Raw genomic sequence first — 23,025 nt, 5'->3', positions numbered from 1 at the left:
ATTAAGCAATTTAGGGAATGATATGCTATTTACCTTCATCATTTGTGCTGAGGGTTTTCTGAGTGTCTGTGCCTTTGTGTTCCCATCAGAGAGATTCATCAACCATCAAAGTTTCAGATCACGGGCACCCTTCATTAGAGTTGGCATGACCCTAGCAAATGCTCTGGCAACAAAACAAAATGTCCATGAGACCAAACATAAAGGCAGGTTATGAAAGACATTTCCTGGGCACGGCTGGAATTCCCCTCATTAGCAGAGAATCCTCCTGATCTGCTGAAAATGTATCACCCTCTATTCCAGAACACCTTCCGATGTTTCCTCTGCCTCCGTGCTTTCTTCTTTTAAGTGTGTTTTCTTCTGACGCACTAGATTTGAACATGAGACAAGACAGCTTCACCCAGTGGAGACAGAGCATTGGGTTGAATCCAAGACTCCCAAAAGTCACTCGACTTGTTGACAACTTTCTCAACTATAAAATGGGGATAATGCATCATCACATTCCATTTCATAAAGACAATTGTGTTCCTCAAGCAAGGCCTTCTAACTTCCCAAAGGAAAGGCAGAGTTCAGTCAGTCAAAAACCTCACTATGAGAGCTCCTGGGTCGAAATCCTCACTGTTCAGAAGTAGCTTGACATGGCCAGGCACGGTGGCTCATGCCTGTAATCTCAACACTTTTAAGGGGCCAAAGTGGGCAGATCACCTGAGGTTGGGAGTTTGGGACCAGCCTGACCAACATGAAGAAACCCCATCTCTACCAAAAATACAAAATTAGCCAGGTGTGGTGATGCATGCCTGAGTCCCAGCTAGTTGGGAGAATCACTTGAACCCAGGAGGCAGAGGTTGCAGTGAGCTGAGATTGTGCCATTGCACTCCAGTCTGGGCAACAAGAGTGAAACTCCATCTCAAAAAGAAAGAAAGAAAAAGAAGTAGATTGAAGCTTCAGGTGAAGCAGGGAGGTGTGAGGTTGGTAAATGTGGGCTTTGTATCTTTCTCCTTCACGACCTGATATCAACAGTCTCCTGCCTCCTGAGTCCTCTTGAGGTGTTAGTGCCATTTCTCTGAGATACAGAGGAATGAAATATCTTTTTGCATTTCAACAGGAAATGTGGAAAACATAACATGTGCCTGATACTGGAATTCCAAGGGCTCCCATGAGAGGCTCGGTGAATCTTCAGGAGTCTTCCAGGACATTCTTCAGACTAACCCACCTGCAGGACATCGCTCTGTCCCACATCCCTGGAGCAAAGCCCTTTCTGAAGGAAGCATTCTGGCCTTATCCACAAAATTAAAACTCAACAATCCAGACAAAGGCAAAAGCCAGATGAAAACGTGTAAATTACTGGAGAAGAAACCCAAAAGTAGAGGCAAGGTTTTGATGGAAGTATTTTGGGCTCAAGGATGCCGATTCCTTCTGCTGCTCAATCTTTTGGTCTGATTTTGCATCTGATGAATAGACCGGCCCCACTGGTGCAGTTCCCACCCACACAGCCTGGAGTCGGTTCCTGACCTACTTCAGCCTCGGTAAGCCCCTCCTCAGGCCTTAGCCTGTTTTCTGCTTCAGCGAAATTCCCTCAACTGTGGGTTTTTGAAGGGTTTATGTTTCCTGTATCTTTTCAAATAATATTCCGAATGGAGCACTGAAAATCTTCCCCAGAGAAAACGTTCCTCAAACTTGCTTGGTGGAAGAATAGTATCTTCCTATTAATCAAAGCAATTCCTCCATTTCAGGATGTCAAGACTATCTCCCAATGTCAACCTACCCATCTGGGTCAGCTGGCAGCCTTGGTGACACTGACTCAAAACCAGAATTTGAAGTGTGTGAGCTAGATCAGGGAAGTTCCTGTGAGTGAGACAGAGGGAGCAGGAGCAGGAGCGGAGAGTTCACGGCCGAACTGCAGACCTAACCTGCGGCGGGATGAGGAAGGAGGCTTGGGGCACTAGGTCCCGGGGCTGCAGCACAGCTCAAGAGTCTCCGCCAGCCCAAGCGGGGGCTCCCATGCAAAAATGGTGCAGAGGGAGCTGTTGGCCTATCATCCAGTAGCACCCCATCTATGACCACCAGCAAAAGTTCTCACTCTTAGGGGACTAAACTAGCCTTGAAGAGCCCCCAGTGGCAAGAAGAGGAAGCACCAAGTCTCCCAGTGGCTCACCCGAAGGGATGAAAAGTGGGGCTACTCCTGCCTCCACCTCTGGTTCCTGGGCTTCCTCGGGAACACAGTGCCATGGAAAGAGCTCAGATTCTAGGCCTAGACTCCAGCCTGGCAGAGCACTGCCCTAGAGCTGGGGTTTCAGCCCACACACCTCCGCTCTCTCAGGCCTGAAGCACGTGGACAGGTACATGATGCTTCCAGTGGGTCTGGTGGCAGCCGCCCTTCTGCTCCTCTGATATGGTCTGGTTGTGTCCCCACCCAAATCTCATCTTGAATTGTAGCTCCCAGAATGCCCATGTATCATGGGAGGGACCCAGTGGGAGGTATGAACCATGGGGGTGGGTCTTTCCCATGCTGTTCTCATGATAGTAAGTCTCACGAGATCTGATGGTTTCATCATGGACAGTTCCCCTGCACACGCTCTCTTGCCTGCCGCCATGTGAGACGTGCCTTTGCTCTTCCTTTGCCTTCTGCCATGATTGTGAGGCCTCCCCAGCCATGTGGACTGTAAGTCCATTAAACCTCTTCCTTTATAAATTACCCAGTCTCGTGTATGTCTTTATTAGCAGCGTGAGAACAAACTGATACACCCTCTCTCACTGTGATTCCCTGAGGTCAAGACAGTCCCTGCCTGTGCACCTGCTGCTCAGACAGTGGTCCTGCCTGAAGCATTGGAACAGGAACAGCAAACCAGCGCCCCAGGTGGGTGACTGCTACCCTGAGGCCAAGCCGCCATTCCTCCCAGACAGAAGGGGTGCAGCAGAGTCAGTTTGTCCCCAGGTGGTCAGATGACCTCCTTGAGGAACCGAGTCACATCAAGGGCTCACCTGTGAGTTTGTTGCTGGCTGTTTGAACATCAGCACCGAATTCACCTTGACAAATGGGAGTTCCTGCCACTGGGACCGTGAAAAGGCCCTGTCTTTGCCACTGTATGCTCCATGGCAGCTCTTACCTTCCAGGGCTAAGGTCCCAGAGGGTGTCTGTTCAGGGGCCCAGCTCCGTGGGTTCTCTACTACTCACCTCAACCACTGCCACTCCATCTCCAGAGCTTTTGTTATTATCTATATGCCAATAACTCCGAAATCTAGATTTTCCTTCAAGACTGGTCTCCTGAAACTCAAACACGCATGCCAAGCTGTCTACTACCTGTCTCCACTGGGTATTTCAGAGCACTGCAAACTCAACCTGTCTAAGAATGAACGCACGAGCTTCTCTGCCCGGCCTGCTCCTGCACTTTTCCTCTTTTGGTGAATTGCACCACTTCTCCCAGCTGCCCGGGTCCGCCCTTTCGGGAACCTCACATCCCATCCATCACAAACTCTTACATATTTCTGTGTTTAACCCAAGCCACCACTCGCTTTCCTGGCCTGCAGCAGTTTTCTGGCTGGTCTTTCCACCTCCAAGTCACTTTCTATTTTGCACATAGGTGATAATCCGGAGACATCTGCCTGTTTAAAACAGTTTGATGGCCGCTAAAATCATTCATCGAGGGGTAAAGTCCCTTTATGGTGTAGTCAGAATGGAGAAAAGTCTGGGAATCAGAATTAATGAAAAACAGCTTGAGGGAAGTGAAATGCACTGTTTGCTCACAGAAGATCTGGGGGAGACCATGAGAGTCTTTTCCAGTTTTCTGTGGCCTGATTTTTTTACATGTTTACCTCATCTAAATGTAATTCATTTGGGAGAATAAAGTGAGCATATAAGTTGACCTTGTAAGACAATATTTAAAATTAGTAGCCAAGTGCAACATACAGAATATATGACATATTCCTACACATAATACAAAGATAAATAAATTCAGAACGAGCGCTTGTGAGGCTCTCTGATTTTCAACTTATTCTCCAGAGCAGATACCACGAATGTTTGATGGCCACCGTTAGAGCAGGTTTTAACATTTCGTACATTTGTGTCCCTCACCACTCTTCCTTTTACAAAATGTCATGTTTATTTGTGGCCATTCTCTTCTGAATACATGGAAATTAGTTGAAAGGCTCTAGTACCAGTAATCGCTAAGTAAATGTTCCCTGTTATTATTAGTATTACTTCTTATTAGGTTCATTCTATCAGATGAACTTTAAAATAATTCCAGCAATCTCAAAAGAACATGAAGAAAAGGAAGATTAATCCCATTTTCATCGATTATTTGAGCCCCAGCAATTAATTTTAGGAAAACGGGCATCCCCACACTATTCATGTCCCACTGCATCAACATGGAATGCTCCTCCATTTATTCTGTTCCTGTCTTTCCATAAAATAAATGATTGCTTTCCTCTAATAGTTCTATGCTTTCCTTCTTAATATTATTTTAGGCAGGAAAATCTTTGGCTTCGATACACAGAAATACCACTCAAACTAACAAGCAAAAGAGATTTTGTTGTAAGATTATAGGTCCTAGAACTCAAGGAATTCCAAGACAGAATACGCAATATAGACAAGCACCCCAGGGGCTGGAACAAGACAGCCAGGGCCAAAGCTCTTCTTCCCACTCTCTCCCTCTGTCTCTGTCTCCCCTCCCCTTCTGACTCTCTCTGTCTCTCTACCCCCCCCCGCCACTCCCCTCACCCCACCACCACCCAGCAACACACACACACCATCTCAGTCACTGCTATGCTCCATGAATCTGCTCTGGTCCTGAGCGTCTCTCTTCAGACCAACTTCTCGTCTTGCCCAAGGTCTCTGCTTCTCTGTGATTTTAGCTGGTACGGGGCTTTGATTTATTGTGGTCCATTTCTCCCCAACTCTGCATGAATTTTCACCTCTGTGCCTCCCTCCCCACCACCACTGAACTATCCCATATAGTCTCTGTGTCTCTCAATTCAGATTCATCAGAGAGAGAACTGGTGGCAGGTGTGGGTCAGCCACTTTCCTCCAGGACCCACCAGTTTGGGACACGAGGGAGGTGCAGAAGATTGGCGAGGCAGCAGCGTGCTGTCTGCATCATATAACACCTGAGGCCACCCCTTCCAGGGCAACGGACAGGTGGCAGGGCCCCTGAAAGTGCAGTAAATGGTGTAAAAATGATAGATGTCACTAATGGCATTCCTACACATCACACATAGATTTATCATAACAGGATCCTACACATCACACACAGATTTATCACAACAGGATTTATTTTTTGTCATATTACCCACAAGTTGTTCCCAAATATAGTAATAACCATGACATTTGTGTCATTATTACAAATTCAATTGCTTCTAACTTGATTCCTTTTAATTTTAAGTCCTAACATTTAAAATACTGAATCCTTTTTTCCTCTGAAGTTTTATTCTAGTTACGATATTGTTCTTGTAATTGCTTGAATTTTTCAGAATAGTAATGACAATGGGAATCGTAGGCATTCATGTTTTGTGTTTAACAGGCTTTCCTCTAATGTTTCACTATTAAATACCATGCAGGAAATTAAGACGTAATATCACAACCCAAGGTAAATGGAGCTAAGAGCATACATGAGACAAGATAAGGCATGAGGACCAGCCTGCAACTCCAGACCTGAGAAGACACCAGGAGGAGAGGGATGGAGACAGAGCTGGGGGCAGTCATGGGCAGACTGAGAAACCCCTTCTGCTCACTGAGCCTGTGGGAACAGGACCCTGAGACCCCAGGTCTCACACGGTAGCCGCACAAAGCAGGAAGTCAGAAGCACAGGAAGCTTCTTCCCAAAGTGGCGGCGCAGGCCAGGAAACAGTTGGCGGAGCCCCGGCATTAAGGCCAGCCAGAGAGCAGGATGCCGAACACCAGCCCCTGGGCCACGCTGGCATCACCAACTCCTGCCATGCTAAATGGAATGTTCAGGGGGAGGAGAGTTGGGAAAGGATAGAAGTGATATGCTATGGAAATCATCCTGCTCCAGAAATCCTTGCATTGTATGCTACTATGAAGTTGAGTTTAAAAACATTATAATATGCTATTAGAAAACAAATCCTCTTTTCATAGTCATTCTTCTTCTATGGTCATCCCTTTATCTTGTGGATGGGGTTAAGCCGGCTTGGTTGGTTACAACACGATTTGATTAGCACTATGGCCTTTCTAAATGAATTGAAATCTCCTTGGAATGACAGCCATGGTTTGTACGACTTACATTCTTCACAGTGGCTACTATTTGGCTGTGTCTATGATAGGCATTCAGTAAATACTTACTGAATACAAACAAAAATTCTGAAAAGTATTGCTACCCCGAACCCACTACTAACCTGGGTCATTCTCTCACAACTCCTTCCTATTGGCATCAAGTCATGGCAGCCAAGAGAGTGTAAATAGGCTGGTACCAACCACTCTACATTCCAATTCAGAAAACATCGGCCTGAAACAGAGTGAGACCCAAGAAACATGCTGGAGAGAGAGAGAGAGAGAGAGAGAGAGAGTGTGTGAGTGTGTGTGTGCATACACGCACGCTTGCACATGTGCAAGTGAAAGTAAATATCGATTGTGTTTATAGCATTTCTTTTTTTGTTGTTGAGAAAAGAAATGGGGAAAGATGGCCCTAGAAGGCTAAGGCGTGAAAGCTTGTAAGAGAGCCCTTTAGGTTTCACTTACAGTAAACTTATTTCTACTTTACATATCACTTCAATAATCCTGGTATCTATCAAGTTTTTACATCAAATGTTTTATATCATAAATGTCTCTCATTTTTTAAATAAAATCCAAAACATCTGCCATCTACAATTCTTTTGCAAGAACTGGAATGTGAGCTGCAAAGGAGGCAGTCAACAGAGTGAGGAGGGAAACAACAGGTTAGAAAATGTCTGCGAACCACCCATCTGACAACGGGCTACCATCCAAACACAGAAGGAACTGAAGTTCTTCTGCAGCAAGAAAACAAAGAACCCAATTACAAAATGGGCAAAGGGTCCAAACAGACACGTCTTCAAAGACAAGATGCACATGGCCAACAGGGCCACGAAGGATGCCCAACATCTCAAGTCAGCAGGAGATGCACAAAAAGACCACGATGAGATATCGCCACGCGCCTGTTAGGAGTTTATGAGGAAAAACACAAATGACCAGTGTTAGTGAGCATGCAGCCATATTGGAAGACAGCACGGAGGTTCCTCAAAAGTGAAAAATGGCCCCACCATACAATCCAGCAATCTCACAGCTGGGTATAGACTCAAAGGAAATGAAATCCGTACACAGAAGGGATACCTGCACTCCCATGTATTCACAGTAGCCCAGATCTGGAATCAACCTAAGTATCCATTGAGGGATGAATGGATAAGAAATCATGGTGTATATATATGCAATGGGATATTATTCAGCTTTAAGAAAATAAAAAATGATATCCTGTCATTTGCACAATCAGGAGGACATTATGCTAAGTGGAGTATTCAGGCGCAGAAAGAAATATGGTGTGATCTCACTTACAGTGAAATTTAAAAAGTCAGTCTTATAGACATATGCAGCAGAAAGGTGATTTAGCAGGGGCCATGAGGGTAGGGAGAGGACGATGTAGATCAAAGGTCTCTGCTAGTGTGGAGGAAGAAGTTCTCGTGATCTAATGGCTGTATGGTGACCACAGTTAATAATAACGTATATTTCAAAATTGCTAAAAGTATAGATTTTGACATTCTTACACAAAAACAGTAAGTTGGTGAGGTGATGGGTACATTAATTAGCTAGATTGAATCTACAATGTATTACCTAGATCAAAACATCACATTTTACCCCAAAAGTATACACAATTATTTGTCAATTAAAAATACTATACGGCCAGGCAAGGTAGCACACGCCTGTAATCCCAGTACTTTGAGAGGCCGAGGAGGGCGGATCACCTGAGGTCATGAGTTTGAGACAAGCCTGGCCAACACTGTGAAATCCTGACTCTACTAAAACATACAGAGACTAGCCAGGTGTGGTGACGGGCACCTATAGTCCCAGCTACTAGGGAGGCTGAGGCAGGAGAATGGCTTGAACCCAGGAGGTGGAGGCTGCAGTGAGTGGAGATGGGGCCACTGCACTCCAGCCTGGGAAACAGAGCAAGACTTCAACTCAATAATAATAATAATGTAAAAAGCCATGGCTACAAAAAAAAAGTAGGTTAAGTAAATAAATACACTTTTTTAAAAAGTTTTTTGTTTGATTGAAAAAACTAGAATGTGTTTGGGACTAGCGATGGAATAAAACATTATTTTCTCGGGTTTATTTTTCACTCACAGTATCAGGAAGGCAATGAGTTAGAAAATTCATTGAAAGGCGGGGCCGAGCTGGCGAACCTGCGTCAGGGGTGTGCGCACGCACGTGTGAAAGGCTGCCTGCGGCCGCGGGGAGGCCACACTCCGCCCACTCCTGAGCGCGCGAGGCGAGGATTGGCTGGAACTGGGCAGCGCCTGCGCAGGCGGGAATGCCGCTGACCCGCCATGTTGCTCCTCCCGCGCGCAGCCTCCCGGGCCTGCAGGAGATTTATGGCGTCTATTACTGAGCTGTAGATCAGCCTAGATATTGCGTGTCGGCGTAAACACCTTTTCACACTCTTCACCATATAACTTGTCATGTTTAATCTGCTACACGGATGTTAAACATCTCCTTCCCATCAGACTGTAAATACAGCACGGACCATTTTTCCACGTGACTAAAAAGAGTGATTGAAGAGCTGATTAAAAAAAAAATTCCTTGATTTATTTCAGCTGAGGTTCCTCAGAAATGCTATGATTTATGTCCCCGCAGAGGCTGCCTGATGAGTTCACTCTGTGCTAAAGAGGCAAACCATTAACGGCATGAAAATCTGAGCAAGAACGTTATCTCCGCAGTCAGCACAAGAGCGACACCTCGTGCCCGGGAACTGGGGCGTCCACGCAGGGCCACACCCGGGGCCCCAGGAAGCAGCCCGTGGCCAGGCGCGATCTAAGGACTATTCCAGACACGGACGGAGGGGCCCAGCAAGGGAGGCTGCGTTTTCAGCCAGTCTCTGCACGTGCGGCCCACAACCCGGTGGCCCTAGCACCTTTTCTCATCATACAAGACGGTCTGCAGGTCAAGGATGGAGCACTGTTCAGGGAGCCCCAGGCCGGGTTCCAGCCCCGCTCGGGCAGACTTGAAACCACAGGCCCGTTCGTCTTCTGTAAAGGCCTCGAGTCTGAGGTCAAGCTTTTCATATTTACAGTTCTTGGATTATTTTCATGAGGAAGACTATTAAGAGGAAGGAGAAAGCCTGTCGTGTGTTCACTTAACACACGTTATATCACCCTGTTGCGTGTTCACTTAACACACTTTATATCACATTAAAACCAAGACGGTGCCCCGCTGACTCAAGGCGTCCTCGGTAACGCTAACACTTACCTACACGCACAGACCCAAGCAACCACAGAACCTCAGCAGCAGCACACGGAGGGCGTCTCCACGGCTCACACACCTGAAGGGCAGCTGGGGGTCAGCAGGCCTAGCTGGGTGCAGCTACAGCAGCTCGCCGCTGCTCCTCCAGTTCCTTCCTGGGAAGAGTGGGCTGTCCTGGGCCAGTTCTCAGCTCAAGGGGATGGGGCTGTCCTGGGCCAGTTCCCAGCTCAAGGGAAGAAGTGGAAGAGGGTAGGGGAAAAAAGGCCTCTGAGTTCTGGGCTTAGGATCCTGTACCAGTGCACTGGCCCCATTCCATACATCAGTGCGATCTGAATCCAAAGTCCAGACCAGGAAAATGCACACCACGCCTTCAGCAAGTGGAGCTGCAGTCACGTGTGTGAGGTCATGTGAATAGCCCTGGAGTCTAAGGAGGAGTGACAAAGGTAGCGGGAAGGCCATCAACCACTCCACACTTGGAGAAAAGTGAACAGAAGGGAGAGACCCCCATCTGCATTTCCATCGCTCCTTACGCAGTCAACACTCCAACCAACCCAACTGCCAGAATCCACTTATTTGATTTAATTTAGTAAGTATTTGTTCTGACTCTGTCTGATCAAGTCTTGGTGGTAGGCCAGAATCAGGGAACTGGTTCGCCCACCTCCTACTCGGGCCTCCAGACATGCACTGCCCGGCCGGAGGTCACACCAGGCGATATGGGTGCGTGTGCACTCAATACTAACAAGGTGGTCCGTTCATGACACGGTACGCCAGAAAACACACACAATGTAAGTACAGGCTTCATTCAATCACTCTTGAAAACACATCATCAAATTCAAATGAGTGAAGCAAACGGTGTGTAATCTGAAGCAAAAAATTAAAAGTTTTCTTTTTATAAACAACTTTAAAAACTTAGACGTGAGAAATTTGGGAATACCTTAGCCAACAATTTGGATATAAAATTATTTTTAATTTGTTGGCACTGAGGTAATATTTTCTTTCTCAGTATGGTGCCACTTTTACCCAAGCAAATGTTTGTGAATTTTGTGTTAGACTTAGTCTACGTCTCACACGTTTCACAAATGAGCCTGAAAGGGTCTCCTGGAATCAGTTATAGACCTGAGAAAACTCATTACTACAGCTTTTTAACCATTTTAAATTCAGCTGTTACCAGCAGAGTAACAAAAAAAAATGCACGCAAGGCCTCTTGGGAGGAGACTGAGAAATGTGGCACGAAGCTGTCACCCCACAAACAGACACAGGAGCAGAAAACCACAGGAGTGACTGCTCCCTGCCCACCATCACTGGAAAGTCTCCTGTGCTGCCACCGCCATCCTTTGTGCAGTTAGAAACCACAGAAGTGGGCCGGTCACAGTGGCTCATGCCTGTAATCCCAGCACTTTGGGAAGCTGAGGTGGGAGGATCAGAAGGCCAGAGTTCAAGACCAGCCTGACCAACATGGTGAAACCCTGTCTCTACTAAAAATACGAAAATTAGCCATGTGTGGTGGCACATACCTGTAGTCCCAGCTACTTGGGAGGCTGAGGCAGGAGAATAGCTTGAACCTGGGAGGTGGAGGTTGCCGTGAGCTGAGATTGCGCCACTGTGCCCCACCTGGGCAAGAGAGGGAGACCCCATCTCAAAAAAAAAGAAACAAACAAACCACGGAAGTAAACATGGATGATGACACGTGCTAAAGAGCAAAGTGACAAAATCCAAAATGTGCTTTTCTCAGTCCAGCAGAGAAGTTGTACACACATAGGTCAATGTGGCAAGAATGCTCACAAATGATTTTCTGTACCTGCATGCTCCTCACAGCATTCTTCAGCCTTCACCCTGTGCTTGAGCCTTTTCTAAATAAAAACGCTTAAAACATTCAAAAATAAATAAATGTCCTCTTGTGGGCTTCTTGCCAAGATGTCATTATAGAGTCAGTTTTGAGGTTCCCTCTCAGGCCCAAACATTTTACTATGACAGATAAAATCTACCAAGCACACCCACCCCCCCACCAAAAAAAAAAATGATCAAGCTCAAAATCAGCTAAATAACTCTACAAACCAAAGGTGATACAAAAATGGAAAGCTGGCCGGTATGGTGGCTCACACCTGTATTCCCAGCACTTTGGGAGGCTGAGGCATGCACGTCACTTGAGGTTGGGAGTTTGAGATCAGCCTGGACAACATAGTGAAACCCCATCTCTACTACAAATACAAAAATTAGCTGGGTGTGGTGGTGCACGCCTATAATCCCAGCTACTCAGGAGGCTGAGGCAGGAGCATTGCTTGAACTCAGGAGGCAGAGGTTGCAGTGAGCTGAGATCACACCACTGCACTCCAGCGTGGGTGACACAGCAAAACTCCATCTCGGGGAAAAAAAAAAAAAAAAAGCAAAAGCAAAGCTGAGAATAATGGGGTTTGAAAGCAGCACAACAGCCGTGACACAGCATCCCCAAGGGAGCGGGTAGTCTGGGCTCACAGATGAGCAGGGCCAGAGGAAGGTCTGACCCATCCAACACAGCCAACATGTTAACACCAGAACCAGCCAGGGACAATGCAGGAAAAAGTCCTTCACCATTCCTGCTTTTGCTCACACATGCAAGGATCCCAACTCAAATATTACCACATGAGCCATTTTACCGATCATTTGTCATGGCAAAGCGGGATTTCACCTAACAGTGTAAAATGGTTCAACACCGGAATATCTGCAAGGTAACTACTAAGTTACCCCAACAGATTAAAGCAGAAAAGATATTGCTCTCCTCAGTTGATTCAGAAAAATCCTTTTATAAAATTAACAATCATTCATGTGTTTAAACAATGTAGAAAATAGAAAGGAACTTTCTTAACCTGATTTTTTTGTTGTTTTTCAAAAAATAAAAGGGGTAATCAAAAACTCCCAGCAGGGCATGATGAAATGTCAGCTCCCTTCTAGGTGCCTGCTTAATTCTTCAAACCGCCACAGGGTTGCTTTTCCGTTGCAGCTCCCAGGAAGGCAGTTATTTATTATTTATGTTTTCAACTTTTTTTATTTGGAAAAAGCTCAAGTTGCTGATGTGGGAGGTTGTTGGTGATGAGCCAGTGCTCCTGCCAAGATTAAATAGAAAATCTGGGAAAACACCCCCAAAATCTGTTTGAAAGCACTGGAGCACCATGGTGGCCACAAGGACTTGAGAAGACAAAACCAGGAGAAGGGTAAACTCCGGGAGAGGGGGCCACATCCTGCAGCTCCTCCCATCAAGCCATCTATTGAGTCTGATATAGAGCGAGGCTCAGTCTGCACAAAGAGCCAGGCCTGAGGCCACTACTGAGAGTCAGAGACCCCATCAAGGTTTCGGCGGGCTCATGTGGATGGAAAACTAAAATGAGAGACTTGAGGGACCAGGATCCCACTGGGAAGGGGAGAGATAAACCAGTCCTGGCTTATCCATGAAAATGGTGTCAGCATTTTCCCTCCACACATCTGCTGGCTTATGAGGTTGTAAGGGGTGAAAAGGCACCAAGCCAAGAAGAAAGCCCCAGGCCACAGTAGTGAAAGTGCACCAAGTTCCAGAAAAATCAAGGCTTGGAGATTAGCAACTGCTGAGGAGAGGGGCCTTGTGATCCCCACAGGCCTTTGGGTAAGACCCCCAGAGAGGAGGGGCCCACGGAGCCCACTGACAGCCCAGCCTCAAGTCAGCTTAGACTTGAAGGCAGCTTGGACCTCCTTGATCTGCCTCGCACAGAAAGCATGAACCCTCTCTGGGAGAAGATGGCACCCATAGGTCTCACAACTGTTCATACACAAGGTCTAGAATTCAGGGCGGGCACAGGAATGCCATGCACATTACAGTGATGGAACTCAGTGATCCAAAGTCAGGGGAAACAAGTCAGCAGAAAAACACCCACCTTGGATGCATATACTAAAATCATCAGGTAAGGAATTTAAAACAGGTTATGAATATGTTCGAGGAAATGATGGGAACAAGAAGGAAAAATGCAAAATCTCACCAGAGAATTGATATCTATTAAAAAGAACCAAATGGGAATTTTAGAAGTGGAAAATACAATAATTGAAATGAAGAACTCAACAGATGGGTTTCACAGCAGATGCTACCCAGCAGAAGAAAGGACCATGAACCAGAGTCCAGGTCAATGGAAAATATCACAACTAAAACAGAGAGGAAAAGGGCAGGGACTGCAGAAGACAGCACGACAGGCCTGCAGGACTCAGGGGAAAATCCAACATGCACAGAACAGCAGCTCCAGAAAGAAACCAAAGCCGGAGTACAGACAAATCATGGTTTAAAGAGATAATTGGTAATATTTTCCAAAACTAATGAAAGACATCATCAAGGCAAGCCATAAATTTATAAAGTTCTACAAATTCCATGTGGCTAAATAGAGGGTAAAGGCTGTGAAACCCTCCACAAACACTCTCCTTACAGGTAAAAAGTTTAAGTGTGGCAAAAGCATATATAAATCAATAAGTCACATCCTGGGAGATTTTTGTAATCCACAAAACCAACAAAATTTTAAAAACCACATTATGTATTTTTAAAGTTGAAAAATCGATTTTTAAAAGACAAGCAAATCACTTTCTTGTCCAAGTCTGGGAGGCCTCAAATGTCTGGATCAGGGACCCAGAGCACCTGCCATCTCATCCATCTGCCTGCACACCCTCCGGTCCTCTCCTGGGCCCCTTCTCCCCCAGTACTTGGCTGGAAGTGGCAAGAAGACAGCAGGACTCACCAGAGCCTTTTCTTCTTCCCACAACTGCCTCTCCTGGAGCAACGGGTTCCACAAGCCACATACTGTTTATTGATGAAAATGCAAATAGTCATATAACTATATCGAAAGGGAAGGGCTAGTGATATAAAGTCATCAAATTCCCATCAATCATAACAGGAAATGGAAAGACACTGTCCAAATTGCTAAAATCAAGAATGGCAAAGTTCTCAGATAGCAAGGATTGGGGGAAAGGGAGTATCACATCAACACTGGGAAAGAAGGGGTCGCTCATTCATGCTGAAAGTGTGAGAAGCATGACTTGTTACAATTTTCTTCACTAAATCTAGCAACATACAGAAAAGCATATATCCATCTATTTTTCTAACTTTTCCTGTCCCAAACAGCAAAAAGCACCTTATGTAAGTACTCAATGTATACAAACATGAGGATCTTGTAAGCCTAGTTTTAAGGGTCCAAAAAGAATCAAAGCAAAATAAAAACGGGTCTGGGATGGCAAATTCTGGTACAATGCCATGGCATCTACCACACAGAATGAGATACAATTGGGCCGACAGACTGGGAGAGATTTCTGTGTCTTTTTTTTAATTCCACATTTATCATAAGAAATGTATGTGCCAGGCACGGTGGCTCACAACCGTAATCGTAGCACTTTGGGAGGCCAAGGCGGGCTGATGACTTGAGGTCAGGAGTTCAAAACCAGCCTGGCCAACGTGGTGAAACCGCGTCTCTACTAAAAATAAAAAAGTTACCTGGGCATGGTGGTGTAGGCCTGTAATCCCAGCTACTCAGGAGGCTGAGGCAGGAGAATCACTTAAACCCTGGAGGCAGAGGTTACAGTGGGCAGAGATCGCTCCACTGGACTCCAGCCTGGGTGACAGAGACTTCATTTAAAAAACAAAAAAAGGAATTTATGCAAGCATAAGAAAAAATAAGATATAGTGAAATGTATATACTATGAATGTATTTATATAAAAGAATGAACTAAAAAATACACCAGCATATTAAGTGTGCATGGAGAAACAGATGAACGTTTACATACCATAGTTTTCATAACTTTGCTGTGGGGCTGAGAGGGAATTTCAGAGGGATACTGAGATGCAAAATGAACAGGGTGGTAGAAGAGATACTATAAAGTTGCATGAAATACTTTCACCTGCCTAAGATGATACAGGTTTGAATCTCTCCCAAATGCTGATGTTCACTGTCACAGGTGGTGCATATCTAGGTGAAATTCACTGTCTCCTAGTGCTTTTATCCGAATGTTTTACAAGGAAGATGTCTTACAGTATGTATTATACTATGATGCAACCAGAAAATAACTTGGCTTTGGGTGTGCAAGATGTATGAATCAAACTGAAGAAAGTAGAAGAAAATAAAGAGTTAAAAACAAAAATAGACAATAAAGAAAAATCAGTAGTTTTTTTGAAAGATCAGTAAAATTTATTAATTTTAGTTAGAAAAAGGAGAAAACACGAATTGCCTATATCAGAAATAAAAGAGGAAATTTCATGATAAATATTACAGATATAAAATAGATAATAGGGGACCAGTATGAACTACCTTATCACAGTGATTCAACAGTTCAGGTGAAAATGATGATCTCTGTGAAACACACAAATTACCAACTTAGGAAGAAACAAAATGTGAAGAGATGCAAAAAATAAAGAAAATTGAGTTAATAATTTAAAGCTTTTCATAAATCTAAGCACAAAAACAGGAGAACAACAACAAATTTAAAAAACAAAGCATTCCTACAAAGCCTTTCTACAAACTCCCAGACCCGCAGGATTTTGGTAAATTCTATCAAACCTTTAAGAACGTCGATAAAAGAAAAGGACCATTTCCTAACTCGATTTTGTGAAACCAGTTATACCCTGAAATTAAACCCAGAAACATCATCACAAGAAAAAACTACAGGCTGTGTCCCTAGTTTCAGTGTAGCCAAATGTTAGCAAATTTAATCCAGCAATATATAAAGGGATGAGAAAAAGGAGTAACACACTGATGGCCAATACTAATATCAAAAATAATAATAAGCTCTTAGAAAACTAGAAATAGAAGTGTCCTTCTTCAGCCTGCTTGGAAGTGTCTACGTGAAGCCCATAGCTCTCATATTTAAGGGTGAAAACTGAATGCCTTCCCCTTAAGACTGGCAACCCCAAGCAAGGAGACCACTGGTGCCGTCCAGTCAATGTCATCCTGCAGGAGACCACTGGTACTGCTCCTAATCAATGTCATCCTGCAGGAGACCACTGCTACTGCTCCCAGTCAATGTCATCCTGCAGGAGATCACTGCTACTGCTCCCAATCAATGTCATCCTGCAAGAGACAACTGCTACTGCTCCCAGTCAATGTCATCCTGCAGGAGACCACTGGTACTGCTCCCAATCAATGTCATCCTGCAGGAGACCACTGGTACCGCTCCCAGTCAATGTCATCCTGCAAGAGAACACTGCTACTGCTCCTAATCAATGTCATCCTGCAGGAGACCACTGCTACTGCTTCCAGTCAATGTCATCCTGCAGGAGACCACTGGTACTGCTCCTAATCAATGTCATCCTGCAGGAGACCACTGGTACTGCTCCTAATCAATGTCATCCTGCAGGAGACCACTGGTACTGCTCCCAATCAATGTCATCCTGCAGGAGACCACTGGTACTGCTCCCAGTCAATGTCATCCTGCAAGAGAACACTGCTACTGCTCCTAATCAATGTCATCCTGCAGGAGACCACTGGTACTGCTTCCAGTCAATGTCATCCTGCAGGAGACCACTGGTACTGCTCCTAATCAATGTCATCCTGCAGGAGACCACTGGTACTGCTCCTAATCAATGTCATCCTGCAGGAGACCACTGGTACCGCTCCTAATCAATGTCATCCTGCAGGAGACCACTGGTACCGCTCCTAATCAATGTCATCCTGCAGGAGACCACTGGTACCGCTCCTAATCAATGTCATCCTGCAGGAGACCACTGCTACCGCTCCCAGTCAATGTCATCCTGCAGGAGACCACTGGTACCGCTCCCAGTCAATGTCATCCTGCAGGAGACCACTGGTACCGCTCCCAGTCAATGTCATCCTTCAGGAGACCACTGGTACCGCTCCCAGTCAATGTCATCCTTCAGTAGACCACTGGTACCGCTCCTAATCAATGTCATCCTGCAGGAGACACTGGTACTGCTCCCAGTCAATGTCATTCTGCAGGAGACCACTGGTACTGCTCCCAATCAATGTCATTCTGCAGGAGACCACTGGTACTGCTCCCAATCAATGTCATCCTGCAGGAGACCACTGGTACCGCTCCCAGTCAATGTCATCCTTCAGGAGACCACTGGTACCACTCTCAATCAATGTCATCCTGCAGGATACCACTGGTACTGCTCCTAATCAATGTCATCCTGCAGGATACCACTGGTACTGCTCCTAATCAATGTCATCCTGCAGGAGACCACTGCTACTGCTCCTAATCAATGTCATCCTGCAGGAGACCACTGCTACTGCTCCTAATCAATGTCATCCTGCAGGAGACCACTGCTACTGCTCCCAGTCAATGTCATCCTGCAGGAGACCACTGGTACTGCTCCTAATCAATGTCATCCTGCAGGAGACCACTGGTACTGCTCCTAATCAATGTCATCCTGCAGGAGACCACTGGTACCGCTCCCAGTCAATGTCATCCTTCAGGAGACGACTGGTCCTGCTCCCAATCAATGTCATCCTGCAGGAGACCACTGGTACTTCTCCTAATCAATGTCATCCTGCAGGAGACCACTGCTACTGCTCCTAATCAATGTCATACTGCAGGAGACCACTGGTACTGCTCCCAGTCAATGTCATCCTGCAGGAGACAGCCACTGCAGTCAGGCCAGAAAGAGAAACTGAAAGCACACAGATTGAAAAGTTAAAAAGAAAATTCTTTATTTGCAGTGACATTGTTGTGTATGTAAGAAATCATAGAAAACCTATAAGGAAAAATAGTGAAACTAACAGGTGAGTTTAGCAAGGTCTCAAGGTATAGGGATAACATATGAAAATCAATTCTGCATCTCTACATACAATAAACAATAAACACGTTAAAGTTTGTAAATGCCACTTATAAGGACATCCAAATAGCTGAAATACGTTGAGATTAATCAGTACAAGCCCTATACTTTGAAAGTTCTAAGAGACCACTTAGAGAAATTAAAGAGAGAAAAATAAATGGAAAACTGTATCATGACCATGAACTGGAAGGCTTAAGATGGCAATTCTGTCCAAATTGATGAATGGATTTGACCTAATGGCAATCAAAATTCCAAGTTTTTAAAAATTACCAAGTTGATTCTATAGTTTATAAGGAAATGCAATGGACCTACTTTACCAAAGAACTTACACTACCTGATTCCAGTACTCACTATAAAGCTATGATAGCCAAGAGAGTACGGTCATGACCTAAGAGTGGACATACAGATCAAGAAACGTAATGGAATTCAGAAATAGGCCACACTAAGATGGCCAACTGATTTCCAGTCAATGGGCTAAAGTAATTCAACAGAGAAAGAAAAATCTCTTCAAGAAATGATCCTGGAATAACTAGGTATCTGACCTTACCTCACCCCATAAAAATAAATTCAAAATGAATAGACCTAAGCCTAAACTAAATTCACAACTCTTCTAGAAGAATACATAAGATAAAATCATTACGATCTTTGGTTAGGCAAAGAAGTTTTAGTAAACACGAAAATCTTATATTCTAAAATTTAAAAAATGATAAATTGGACTTCATCAAAATTACAAACTTTTACTTATCAAGAGCCATTGTTAAGAACACAAAACAGAAAACCACGGATGGAAGAAATTATTCTCAACACATATATCTGATAAAGACCTATAGAATTTCAGAACAACATAATTCAATAACAAGGAAATAAATGACCCTTAAAAATATGAAAAAAGATTTTTTTTTATTGAGACAGAGTTTTGCTCTTGTTACCCAGGCTGGAGTGTAATGGCGCGATCTTGGCTCACCGCAACCTTTGCCTCCTGGGTTCAGGCAATTCTCCTGCCTCAGCCTCCCGAGTAGCTGGGATTACAGGCACGTGCTACCATGCCCAGCTAATTTTTTGTATTTTTAGTAGAGACGGGGTTTCACCATGTTGACCAGGATGGTCTCGATCTGTTGACCTCGTGATCCACCCGCCTCGGCCTCCCAAAGTGCTGGGATTACAGGCGTGAGCCACCACACCCGGCCGAAAAAAGATTTGAACGGATATTTCACCAAAGAAGATATTATGTACAAATGGCCAATGAACACATGAAAGATGTGCAACGTCATTAGCCACTAGGGAAATGTGAGTTAAAGCTGTGCCGGGATCCCACCACACAGCCACAGGACGGGTGAGCAGAAAAGCCCTTCGGCGAGCGGCAAACATTGGTGAGGAGGTAGAGCAAGGGGAACATGGATATGCCACGGTGGGAAAGAACAATGACAAACAATTTTGCAAAACAGATGGGCAGGTTTGCTTGGTTTTCCATTTTGTTTGTTTTAACATGCTCTTACTAATTGGCCTAGCAATTCTGCTCTTCAGTATTTACCTAAAACGAGAAAAAATGTCCACACAAATACTTGTAGCCAAATGTTCATAACAGTTTCACTCATAACAGCCCAAAACTAGAAACAACCCTCCTGTCTGTCGACATTTGAATAGATTTTTGAAACTCTAGTCACACTACTCAGCAAGGAAAAGGGAAAATCTATAGATACACGCATTAATACAATGAATTTGAAAACATCATGCTAAGCAAAAGAGGCCAGATGCTAAGGATTACATGCTGTGTGATTTGATTTGCATAAACTAAAGAAAACACAAATCTGATTCACAGTAAACGATGAGGGGTGCCCTAGGGCCAGGGTGGGCTGGGGCTTGATGGAAGGGAAGGGGCATCAGGGGTGTCTCCTGCGGTGCTGAATATGTTCTAAGTCTTTATTTCAGTGGAGGGTACACCAGGGTATATATTAGTACACTCAAAATGAATGCATGGCCAGGCACAGTGGCTCACACCTGTAATCTCAGCACTTTGAGAGGCTGAGGCAGGCAGATCATCTGAGGTCAGGAGTTCAAGACCAGCCTGGCCAACATGGTGAAACCTCATCTCTACTAAATATACAAAAATTAGCCGAGCGTGGCAGAGGGTGCCTGTAGTCCCAGCTACTCAGGAGGTCAGGAGTTCAAGACCAGCCTGACCAACATGGAGAAACCCCATCTATACTAAAAATACAAAAAAATTAGCCGGGCATGATAATGGGTACCTGTAATCCCAGCTACTTGGGAAGGTGAGGCAGGAGAACCGCTTGAACCTGGGAGGCAGGGCATGCAGTGAGCCGAGATCTAGCCCCTGCACTCCAGCCTCAGCAACAGAGCTAGACTTAGTCTCAAAAAAAAAAGACTAGACAAGTATGAATATCTAAGAATAGCTATTACAAAATTGTTTATATTTGCAAAAATAAGCTGGCAACAAACTGAATGTTAAACTACATAATTAACATTTAAATGATATAGTTCAGTTAGAATACACCTATGACATTCACACAATGGAATGACGGTCAATAACATGCCATAAATCTATATTTACTGAATTAGAAATATGTTCAAACTATAATACGCTATGTAAAACCCAGGTTATAGAGTAGCATACCTGGTATAAACAAATTGAATTTTCTTTGAAAGTGCATTTGTATGTCTTCATGGCCAAAAAAAAACTGTGAAAGGATTCTTACCAAAATGATAGTAATGATCATTAATGGACAGTAAGATCTGAGTGATTTTTACTTTTTACTTTAAAGCTGTCTCTGTTAAGTAACCGTTTTACAATGGTCATATGTTAATTTTTAATCTGCATTTGCACTTCTTGGCGTTGGGACATGCTGGAGAAGGCTCAAGTCGTTGACTTCCCAACATCAACTCCTTACATTTTTTTACATTTAGCAAAAGATTGCAGTCTGTTCCTATCCTTCTTTTGTGCCACGATGATGAACACACCTGGTGATTCAGACCCAGGAACACTGGCCTCAGCTCAGGCTCTGATCTCATGCAGCCTGGCCTGCTGCCTGATCAATGAGTTGTGACATTATAGCTCATGAGGATGCATACTCGAGCAGGGGGAAGGCACTAGGCAATGTTACAGTGAACGCAGAGAAAAGAAATGAATATATTCCAAGGAGCACAGAAAGAAAACAAATCTCAGGGATAATAATTTTTTTATAAAAGCATTCTAATTTCCTGAGTAGTATTATTACAGTAATGTTTTAGTGGACAAAGTTCTGCTTATGATCATCTAATCATAGAAAATAAAGTTAAGAAGATGCTAGCCAACATATTAGAATATTTCCCATAAAAGAAGGTGACTTTGTCCCTTGAAAAGCAGAACCAAAAGCGGCCCCATATATGTGTCAGAGCCATAGAAACGTGGACTGCAGTGGAGGGAGCAGGATGTGCTCAGAGGGAGTCTGGAACTTTATAACTTTTAAACCTAAACCCTCAAATGAGGTAACTTCGTCACCGAACTAGATTCCCGGCCTCTGATGGGATCTTGGGGAGCTGAGCCCCAGCTTCTGGTATGAGCAGTCTGGGCCTGGTGACCAGGTCACAAGCAGGCTCTTTTCTAACAGAGGGGTAGGGGATCTGCATGGCTTGGGGGTACATCCTGCAAGAAGACAGGGACCTGCTCGGGGCGGCAACCACTCCAGTGCACAAGCTGCTTGCTTTCAGCCACTTGACCCCACTGAGGTTCTTCACTGGGAGCTCTAACCACCTGAAGATGAGGATTCAGCTGCGGGCATGCCCAGGGTCACAGCTTGCATCTGTCCATGCCAGGGAGGCTGTCCTTCAGGGTGATGGGCAGCTGGGGCCTCTCCTGTCCTTGACCACCTGGGCTGCCACAGCCAGGTGATGGCCTTGACATCAGGCATGCTGACTTGTGTCACCCGAGGGAGGGAGAATGCTTCCCACACTAACCACGTTTAACTGTCCCTTTGTAGCATATTCTGATGTGTGTAAAGGACGAATTTGGGAATCTCCAAGCTTGACTGACTTTGTAAAAGGAAAAGTTAAAAGATAAATGTGGACTCTGCCAATCCAGCACAGTCTAGGAGAGAGGACGCTTTGAGAGCTCCACACTTCTCAGGAAGGGCAACCCAAAGGGAAGCTGGGTGCTGGGGTTCCAGGCAGTGGGCTCCCTGGGTCCTCATCCCCAGAGTGAGACCACCCACACTGGATGCCTCTAAAGCCACTGCGGACAGCATTTGCCTCGTTTGCTCTTGGGATTCCTGTTCACCAAGCAGAACACTTGCTCCACACTCTCTGCTGGTATTCTGAGGCCTTCCACTGTTGTCTTGCCTTGTAAATTAATACAGCAGGCTGGACGTGGTGCCTCACATCTGTCATCCCAGTACTTGGTGAGGCCAAGGCAGAAGGATCTCTTGAGCTCAGGAGCAACATAGTGAGACCCCCATGTCTGCTAAAAATTAAAAATTAAATTAGCTGGGTGTGCTGGCACACCTGAAGTCACAGCTGCTTGCGAGTCTGTGAAGGATCACTTGAGCCTGGGAGGTTGAGGCTGCAGGGAGCCATGGCCACACCAGTGCACTCCAGCCTCCAAAGGAGTGAAACTCTGGATCAAGAAACAAACAAAGCAGACAACAAAGCAGCGTTCTGATTTCATGTGTGTGTCTTGTGAGTTTATTTAGGATATGTTTGTCCCTGGGATGGGCAAGACTTTCAGGTTAGGCCCAGAGCACCAGGAAATCACGATGCCATCCAGCAAGCCCCGTTGGGAGACTGTGAGCAGAACTTCCCTTGGCCAACCCCAGAGGCTGCCAGGAGCCTGGGAACATTACTTTCT

General features: G+C 45.1%; 1 long non-coding RNA gene across 2 annotated transcripts in view; it reads right to left on the bottom strand.

Moving 5' to 3' along the window:
- Positions 1-12,159, bottom strand: part of LOC118143731 (uncharacterized) — a 44,586-nt gene extending 32,427 nt beyond the window's left edge. The window contains exon 1 of one of the 2 annotated variants that reach the window (XR_013524125.1): positions 34-12,159. This is a non-coding gene — a long non-coding RNA (uncharacterized LOC118143731). The remainder of the gene's footprint in view (positions 1-33) is intronic. The other variant, XR_008473423.2, reaches the window with a different exon arrangement.
- Between the last annotated feature and the right edge of the window lie 10,866 nt (positions 12,160-23,025).

Source organism: Callithrix jacchus, chromosome 11, assembly GCF_049354715.1.
Source record: "Callithrix jacchus isolate 240 chromosome 11, calJac240_pri, whole genome shotgun sequence".
Taxonomy (NCBI): domain Eukaryota; kingdom Metazoa; phylum Chordata; class Mammalia; order Primates; family Cebidae; genus Callithrix; species Callithrix jacchus.
The sequence above is the reverse complement of the archived record's forward strand: the minus strand, read 5'-3'. Positions and strand labels throughout refer to the sequence as shown.